The sequence below is a fragment of the Chenopodium album genome, chromosome 11, assembly GCF_948465745.1.
Source record: "Chenopodium album chromosome 11, dcCheAlbu1.1, whole genome shotgun sequence".
Lineage (NCBI taxonomy): Eukaryota > Viridiplantae > Streptophyta > Magnoliopsida > Caryophyllales > Amaranthaceae > Chenopodium > Chenopodium album.
In genome coordinates this window covers 23,257,244-23,266,218 of record NC_137844.1, presented here as the reverse complement: position 1 = coordinate 23,266,218, position 8,975 = coordinate 23,257,244, and the positions used below count along the sequence as shown (strand labels likewise).

The following is an 8,975-nucleotide window of genomic DNA, read 5'->3' as shown; positions in this document are numbered from 1 at the left end:
CTTTTATGTCACTTTTAGGGTGTTTATTGAGTCGTTTTCCGGCTTATTTTCCAATAATTTCACCCTTTTATCCTTTATTTCTATTATTTTATTATTCTCGTCTTTTATCCAATAATTTGATGAGTGACATTTATGTCACTCCTAGGATAGTGTTTATGCCTTGTTTTAGCTTGTCTTATGGTGTTTTGGAGTTGTTTTGTTCAAATAATGCATGCATACATGTCTCGATGTGTTTTAAATGAAATCGCGTATATTCTTGAATGCTTGCCTTCATTGCGTGTTTGCACCGTTCCCTATACCTTATTGCTTCCCTTGGTGTTTGTGCTTAGGTATTTGAAGTCTTGGATTGCAAAGAAGAAGCCAAGGAAGCATGAGAGAAGAATCAAAGAAAGCAAGGTGCAAGGGCGCGCATAATGTGGGGGCGCGCAGCCCTGTGAGAACCCGCGCAAAACTAGCGAAATTACAGAATCGAGGCAGAAAGTTTTGTGCGGCCTGTGCGCGACATGTGCGCGGGCGCGCAGTTACAGTGCGCGGGCGCGCAGCCAGCAACACGGGCGCACAAACCCAAGCACAAGCCGCGCAACCCACAAATGCGCAGGCGCGCAGCTACATTGCGCGAGCGCGCAGGGTGCTGCGAGGGAGCGCAGGCCGCTGCGAGGGCGCACTGACAGCTGCGAGGGCGCACGCGCGGGCGCGCAGATCCTTGCGCGGGCGCACAGCGGGTCCTGTTCTGCGTTTTTGCGCGATTCTTTATATATTGCGGGGCTTGTTTTGTACGGGGGGATCTATGATGCTATTTTCTTAGTTAGTTTAGGAGAGCCTCTCTCTCTTAGAGTTAGATTAGATAATTTTTAGAGAGATAAAGTAGATTATTGCTCAATTTTCTTCCAAGTAATCAATTTTGGTCAAGTTTAATTTTCAATCAAGCAATTCCTTCAAGTTTTCATCTTTCATTAATCCTCTCTCTAGTAATCTCTAATCCTTTCCTTTAGCTTTATTTCTTTGCTTTATTGTTGCTTATTTTTGTTGATCTTTTTAGTTTATCTAGTTATTATTGTTTTCATTGTTTTTAATCATGTTTTGTTTTGAGTTTCTTGAGTTTGTTTCTAGTATTGATTTTATGTTTAATCTCCCTTCTCTAAGCTAATTTCTTAGCTAGGGGAAGGGGGTGGAAAATATGTGTTGAATGTTGGATGAATAATGATGGTTGGATTGAATACATGCCTTAAATTGATGAAAGATATGCTTTTTAATGGCTTGAGATTATTGTTGCACCTTATTTGATTGCCTTCTAGTTTAAATGCATGAAAATGATTTATACTAGATAAGATCACCTCTATTTCAATGATTGCATGAAAATGAGTTGTTAAAATAGAGTTTTATGAATTGTGCTCCTTTATTCTCTTAATTTTGCTTGTGTCTAATAGGATGCATGAGAATGATCCTAGTTTGTATAGACCTCTTTCATTGATTTGCCTAGACTATTGCATGAGAATGAATTATTTAGGTAGGATCTTGTGTTCTTTGGCATGTTATTCATGATAACTATCATTATTTCCCTCTTTCTAATCATGTTTGTCACCCTCGTATCCCTAGCGTTGTTCTCTCTTGATTTTATTCATCGTTATCTTTGCTTATTCGTAGTTTTAGTGCTTTTTATCCAAAAACCCAACAAAGTTATTCTTTCCTTGACTCTTGCTTAGTGAATTTGATGTTTAGCTTGCATGCTTCCTTTTGGGTTCGACCCTATACTTACCCCTATACTTGTATTAGGGTAGTTTAGGTTATAAGTAGTTAATTTGATTAGGGTTAGTAGACCAACGACCTAGTTAATCCTCGATCAAATTTTGGCGCCGTTGCCGGGGAAGCGGCTTGTTTAACATTTACTTTTGCTATTGTTAGAGTTATTTTATTTGCTTTCTTTTTTTTACTTTGCTTGTTTAATCCTACTTGTCATTGCTAATCACGTGCTTAGTTTTGTTGTATTCAAAGAGAGATATGGCAAGGCAAGAGGATAACCTTCTTTTTAGGGAGTTTGGAAATCCGGAAGTCTATGAGCTCACGAGTGGTATACTTCTCCCAACCACCGAGTCTAATTTCACAATCCATCCACAATATGCTAGGATGGTACAAGGTGAGCAATTTTCCGGAAGTGCAAGTGAAGACCCCATTGAGCATTTGGAACGATTCCTTGAGTTGTGTGCAATGATGCAAACAAATGAAGTGAGCCAAAATTACATTCGTATGCATCTCTTTCGGCAATCTCTCACCGGAAGAGCAAAGAAATGGCTCAAACTTTTGAAGCCCAACTCTCTCACCACATGGAAAGATGTTGCGAAGGCCTTTCTCAAGAGGTTCATTTCCGATGAGCAAACCGCAAAAATGAGGAGGAAGATAGCTTCTTTAGAGCAAGAACCGAATGAAACTCTTGGGGAAGCATGGGAAAGGTTTAAGGATTTGATTAGAGCATGTCCTAACCATGGATTCAACCATAATTTGCTCATGAGATTATTTTATGATGGCTTGGAGCCAATTTCAAGAACCAATCTAGATGCGGGTGCCGGTGGCCAATTGATTAAGATCCCTCAAAGCCAAGTTGAAGCTACAATTGAAGAGGTGGCCATTAGCTATTCTTGGGGAGGTCAAAGAAGGTCCCAAGGAAAGAAAGGTGATCTTTATGAGTTGGAGAAAGTCGGTCAACTTAAGCACATAGTTGAGCTCTTGAACGAAGGTCTTTCCAAGTTGAACTCAAGTGTTGGTTTGGGTTTAAAACCATCACAAATCATTGATTTCTCATGTGCTTGTTGTGGTGGGACGGATCATGATGCACCGTATTGTAGAGAGTTCAATCTCAAGCAAGGTGAGGCTTTGACTTTGAGGGAAGAAGAGTTTGTAACCCAAGCCCAATCTCAACAACTTCAACAACCTCCAAAACAAGAAAACTCCTACCTCCAAGATGAACCTCTTTTCAATCCTCTAACCCAAAATTTTTCTTACCCTTCAATCCAAATGGGGAACTTTCAAGATCAACATCATGACCAAATTCCTCAAGCGTATGAAGAACAATCCCCACCCGACCACACTCAAACCCAAATTCTTCAACAACGTCAAATTATCACTCAACAATTCCAAGAGATCAAATCTCACAATGAAGTTGTCGATTCCCAACTAGCCAAAATTTCTTCTCTCCATTTAACCATAAAACTCCCCTTACAATCATCTACTAACCCTTCATACACTTATCAACCCGAAACTTGTTAGGAGGATGAAAGTAAGGAAGACAAGGTTGTAGAGGATGTGGTTGAGAAGAAGGTTCAAGAATAAAATGAGGAGCCATTTGATTTTAGTGAACCAAACAAGCTTGAAGGTCCGGTTCCCTTCCCTTGTAGGCTAGTTGAGAATGTTGTTTTGAAGGGCCCCATGGCGGTGAGCGTATGTACAGTTGATGTGATCGATGGTGTGATGGATAATGAGAGCTTACCTCCATGTGATGATAAGGTGACAATGAGGTATGATGACTTTCTTGAAGTTCCCGCTTGGTTTGAAGGCTCTCTTAAGGAAGGTGAGGTTGCCCTTCCTAATATTGTGAATTCCAAGCTTAATCGCCCTTTTAGAAGGAAAAGAAAGAAGAGAGAAAAAAGAACAAGAAACGACAAGAAGAAGAGAAAAAGAAAAGATGAGCCACCATTGGATCTTGATTCATTCCCTCCTTTCCCTTGTGGTGATTTGAGACCTCAAGGAGTGCTAGTCCTCAAGCTTGGGGGCATCTATGATTCAATCCTCAAGTTGATGAGGGTGATGTTCTTTGTTCCACCTTGAAGGAGGTGAAGGGTTAAGCTAGAGACCATAAACAAGCGCTTCCCGGGAGGCAACCCGGAGGATTTCTAACCCTTTTTTTCCCCCTCCTTTCTTTTTCTTTTTGTTTTCTTTCTTTGTTTTCTTTTAATGTTTTCTTTAATGTCTTGTCTTGCCTTGTAGGTTGCTTTTTGGAAGCTTGGAGCGGAGTGACATTTGGTGGACTCGATTTTATGCTCCTTTATTCTTTTAAGCCAACCTCTCGGTGAGACCTTTCTTGTTTTCACTCTTTTAATTTTTCTTTGAGTGTTTAGTTTAAGTTTAGTTTAGGAAGAAGTTGAATGGTTCGAGGTTGTTTTCATTGGTTCTAAGGAACCTGGGATCGTTGATGTTGTTACCAACGGTCATTTGTATGACGATTGGGATTTACTTGAATTACATGCCTCATTTGTGAACCTTTTTATTTCTTCCTCTTATTTTTGTGTTGTTTTTCCATTTTATGTGACAAACATGACTACGACAAGTTGAAATGATTTTGATTTGGAATTCGCTCATTCATTTGGATTTGTGTGCCTTTCATGATGATGTGTCTTTGAATGCTTATCTTCCTAGTTGATGAGGGTTTACACGGTTTGAGAGTGATTAGGGTTGAATTAGACACATTGTAAGCTAAGGTAGCCCGGTTTAGAACTTTTAAGGACGTTTGAACCCCTAGTTCACGGGAAAGTGGTAAGATGGTGTTGCTCTCTATGGTGAATAGGATTCCCTTGGTTGGTATTTGCTTATTTCTTATTCCGTGTGAGCGTCATTTGTTCTAGCCTTCATCATTCTTGTGAGCGGCATTTAGGATCCTTAACTATGCATAACTTAATCCTTGTGTTGTCCTCTAGCTCCCAAGATCGTGACCAAGCAACTCTAGGGGAGGAAAAGGGCACCACTTTTCTCATTTTTCTTTATCTTCTTTTTGTTTTGTTACTTATTTTGTTTCTATTTTGCATTTGCTCCTCTTGCCAACCCTTTGAGCCTATTCCCTTTCTTGATTATGAGCCACATTACAAGCCTTATGACCTTTCGTTTCCCTAACCCTTAGTTTGTGAAGCATTTCGGTTTAAGAGTTTGTTTTGTGTTGTAATAAAATAAGAAAGTATTATGCTCTTTGTACCAAGCAAGAAAAGTAAATTGTATATATTGTGTGAAATAAAGCAAATGTTAAGAAAAAGCCGTCCAAAGTTAAAAAAAAAGGCAAGGACAAAAAAAAAAAAAAAAAAAAAAAAAAAAAAAAAAAAAAAAAAAAAAACTACTTTGGTTTCGTTTTCTTCCCTAGTTTAAGCATTGAGGACAATGCTTTGTTGAAGCTTGGTGGGGAGCGTTACTTCGTTTTTGTTTTTATTGAGTGTCGGTGTCGAATAAGCTTGGGGGAGATGGAATTATTGGTATTTTTGTTTGATGTTTGGTGATTTCTTGAGTTTGTTTTTGAGGTTTGATCACCCTTTTGCTTCACTTAAGAAACATCACAAAAATTTTCAAATTTTTGCCCCGCCTTGACCCTTAGCCTTACGTTACAACCCTAGTAAAGACCCTTTGACTTTAGAGGGGTGAGGTCAATGACCAGTGGAGGGAGATAGATTTCAACCCTATGGAGAGAGTATGCATAGTTGAGATGTCGAGATGGCCTTATGATTCCGCATAAAAATTTCTTTTTCCGGTTCCTTCGAGGAATCATGAGGAGCTAACTAAGGGATGATTTGAAGCTAGTGGAGAGAACGTGGACCGTCTTGGATGGGGCTAGGGCGGAGAGTGAAATCATTAGTTCTCTATGCTTAGCTTAGGTTTGTTTCTTTCAACCATGAGCATCTCGGAATGTGTATTCCCTCATTTAATTAAGAAAGGTGAGTATTCTTTGGTGCATGTCTCTACGTTTGAGTCCAAATGGAACATTTTCTATCTAAAAGCTTGTTTGGTTTTCTTAAGCCTTGTCATGTCATGTTGGTCGTGGTTGTGCTTGTTTTTTGTTTTTGCTTTTCTTCTTCTTTTTGTTTTGCCTTGGTTTTCTTTAGAGTTGTGGGTTAAACTCTTAGGACACCCTCACGAGAGCACACTCGTCCTCTAGGGCGATCTAGGGGTTTAAAGGGCTTGTCTTTAGTTGCTAAAATTGACCGTGATTCCTACGAAAGTGAGTTAGTGTACATTCTTGTCTCCTTTAGCGTTCTAGCTTTGCTTAAATAAATCTTTCTCCTTCTCGCGTGTTCTATGTTAATTTTCTCGAGGACGAGCAAAAGGTTAGCTTGGGGGAGTTTGATAAGTGACTTTTATGTCACTTTTAGGGTGTTTATTGAGTCGTTTTCCGGCTTATTTTCCAATAATTTCACCCTTTTATCCTTTATTTCTATTATTTTATTATTCTCGTCTTTTATCCAATAATTTGATGAGTGACATTTATGTCACTCCTAGGATAGTGTTTATGCCTTGTTTTAGCTTGTCTTATGGTGTTTTGGAGTTGTTTTGTTCAAATAATGCATGCATACATGTCTCGTTGTGTTTTAAACGAAATCGCGTATATTCTTGAATGCTTGCCTTCATTGCGTGTTTGCACCGTTCCCTATACCTTATTGCTTCCCTTGGTGTTTGTGCTTAGGTATTTGAAGTCTTGGATTGCAAAGAAGAAGCCAAGGAAGCATGAGAGAAGAATCGAAGAAAGCAAGGTGCAAGGGCGCGCATAATGTGCGGGCGCGCAGCCCTGTGAGAACCCGCGCAAAACTGGCGAAATTGCAGAATCGAGGCAGAAATTTTTGCGCGGCCTGTACGCGACATGTGTGCGGGCGCACACCCACACCACGCGGGCGCGCAACCAGCAACACGGGCGCACACACCCAAGCACAACCCGCGCAACCCACAAATGCGCGGGCGCGCAGCTACATTACGCGGGCGCACAGGGTGCTGCGAGGGAGCGCAGGCCGCTGTGAGGGCGCACAGACCGCTGCGAGGGCACACGCGCGGGCGCACAGATCCTTGCGCGGGCGCACAGCGGGTCCTGTTCTGTGTTTTTGCGCGATTCTTTATATATTGCGGGGCTCGTTTTGTATGGGGGGATCTATGATGCTATTTTCTTAGTTAGTTTAGGAGAGCCTCTCTCTCTTAGGGTTAGATTAGATAATTTTTAGAGAGATAAAGTAGATTATTGCTCAACTTTCTTCCAAGTAATCAATTTTGGTCAAGTTTAATTTTCAATCAAGCAATTCCTTCAAGTTTTCATCTTTCATTAATCCTCTCTCTAGTAATCTCTAATCCTTTCCTTTAGCTTTATTTCTTTGCTTTATTGTTGCTTATTTTTGTTAATCTTTTTAGTTCATCTAGTTATTATTGTTTTCATTGTTTTTAATCATGTTTTGTTTTGAGTTTCTTGAGTTTGTTTCTAGTATTGATTTTATGTTTAATCTCCCTTCTCTAGGCTAATTTCTTAGCTAGGGGAAGGGGGTGGAAAATATGTGTTGAATGTTGGATGAATAATGATGGTTGGATTGAATACATGCCTTAAATTGATGAAAGATATGATTTTTAATGGCTTGAGATTATTGTTACACCTTATTTGATTGCCTTCTAGTTTAAATGCATGAAAATGATTTAAACTAGATTAAGATCACCTCTATTTCAATGATTGCATGAAAATGAGTTGTTAAAATAGAGTTTTATGAATTGTGCTCCTTTATTCTCTTAATTTTGCTTGTGTCTAATAGGATGCATTAGAATGATCCTAGTTTTCATAGACCTCTTTCATTGATTTGCCTAGACTATTGCATGAGAATGAATTGTTTAGGTAGGATCTTGTGTTCTTTGGCATGTTATTCATGATAACTATCATTATTCCCCTCTTTCTAATCATGTTTGTCACCCTCGTATCCCTAGCGTTGTTCTCTCTTGATTTTATTCATCGTTATCTTTGCTTATTCGTAGTTTTAGTGCTTTTTATCAAAAAAACCAACAAAATTATCCTTTCCTTGACACTTGCTTAGTGAATTTGATGTTTAGCTTGCATGCTTCCTTTTGAGTTCGACCCTATACTTACCCCTATACTTGTATTAGGGTAGTTTAGGTTATAAGTAGTTAATTTGAGTAGGGTTAGTAAACCAACGACCTACTTAATCCTCGATCACTTGAGCTTCATAAAACTCGAGGAAGAGCCATGGACATCACCATTCTCCTGTATACAAAGAAAAGCAAACAAATAAAAAGGAAAAGGAGAAATAAACTAAGAAATGCAAGAAAACGGGAAAACAACTAAGAAATGCACAAACTAGAGAAATAAAAGAAAAAACTAAAAAAAAAGAGATAAAAGAGCTATAAAAGCAACTAAAAATCATCCCAAAAGAAGCTAAATAAGTGCCATTAATGACACTCATCATCTTTCCAATGCGGACCTTTTTATGCTTATGCCACAATGTTAATCAAAATTACCCACATGAATATCTAGAATGTTTCAAGTCTCATCCACTCATTCTAATTCAATTGCCAATATAAATTTTAGAAATGAAAATAGAAATCCTTCCTAGTGGAGTCGCCAAAAACTATAAGGAATATTTCAAACCTCAACTTTGAGCCCCATTGTGATCGTACATTTAAGCATAGTGGCATACAAAGGGGAAAAAGCTAAAGAAAAAAAAGTCTCCAACAAGTTTTAGGAACTTATAAACTGTTCACGGATGTGAAGGTTACACCCCATTCACGATCACAAAGATCGATAACTCCATAGCAGTTCTGAACCATGAATGGATATTCGGGGATGATGGTACGAATCCAACCTAAAAGAGATTGAACCTGCCCTAAATAGGCCTCTGATTTATTCTAATTACATTCATGTGCTCATTCCGATCAACATACATAAAATAAATAAATCCTAAGCATATTTAATCTACGTTGTTTGATTATTAATGCACAAATAAATCTATTATTGGTGATCACTTCAGTTAAAATCATATTAAGCCTAAATAAAATTATTAATTATTTTATTAGGCGTGATTTCAAGTACAAATTTCCTTGAAACCTGCAAGAAGAGAGCGTGATCAAGAAATAATAATAAATTATGAATAATCAAGCAATGTGTAATTAACACAACAATCATCATCATAATAATATCTCATAAATATAATTAGCAAGATCTTAGGCATGATACTAAACGGATTAAT

The 8,975-nt window shown here is 38.6% G+C and overlaps 1 non-coding gene across 1 annotated transcript; it reads right to left on the bottom strand.

The window, feature by feature from the left end:
* Window positions 1–2,379: 2,379 nt before the first annotated feature.
* On the bottom strand, window positions 2,380–2,486 carry LOC145569608 (small nucleolar RNA R71). Its single transcript, XR_014096194.1, has one exon. It is a non-coding gene; the product is annotated as a small nucleolar RNA R71 (small nucleolar RNA).
* Between the last annotated feature and the right edge of the window lie 6,489 nt (window positions 2,487–8,975).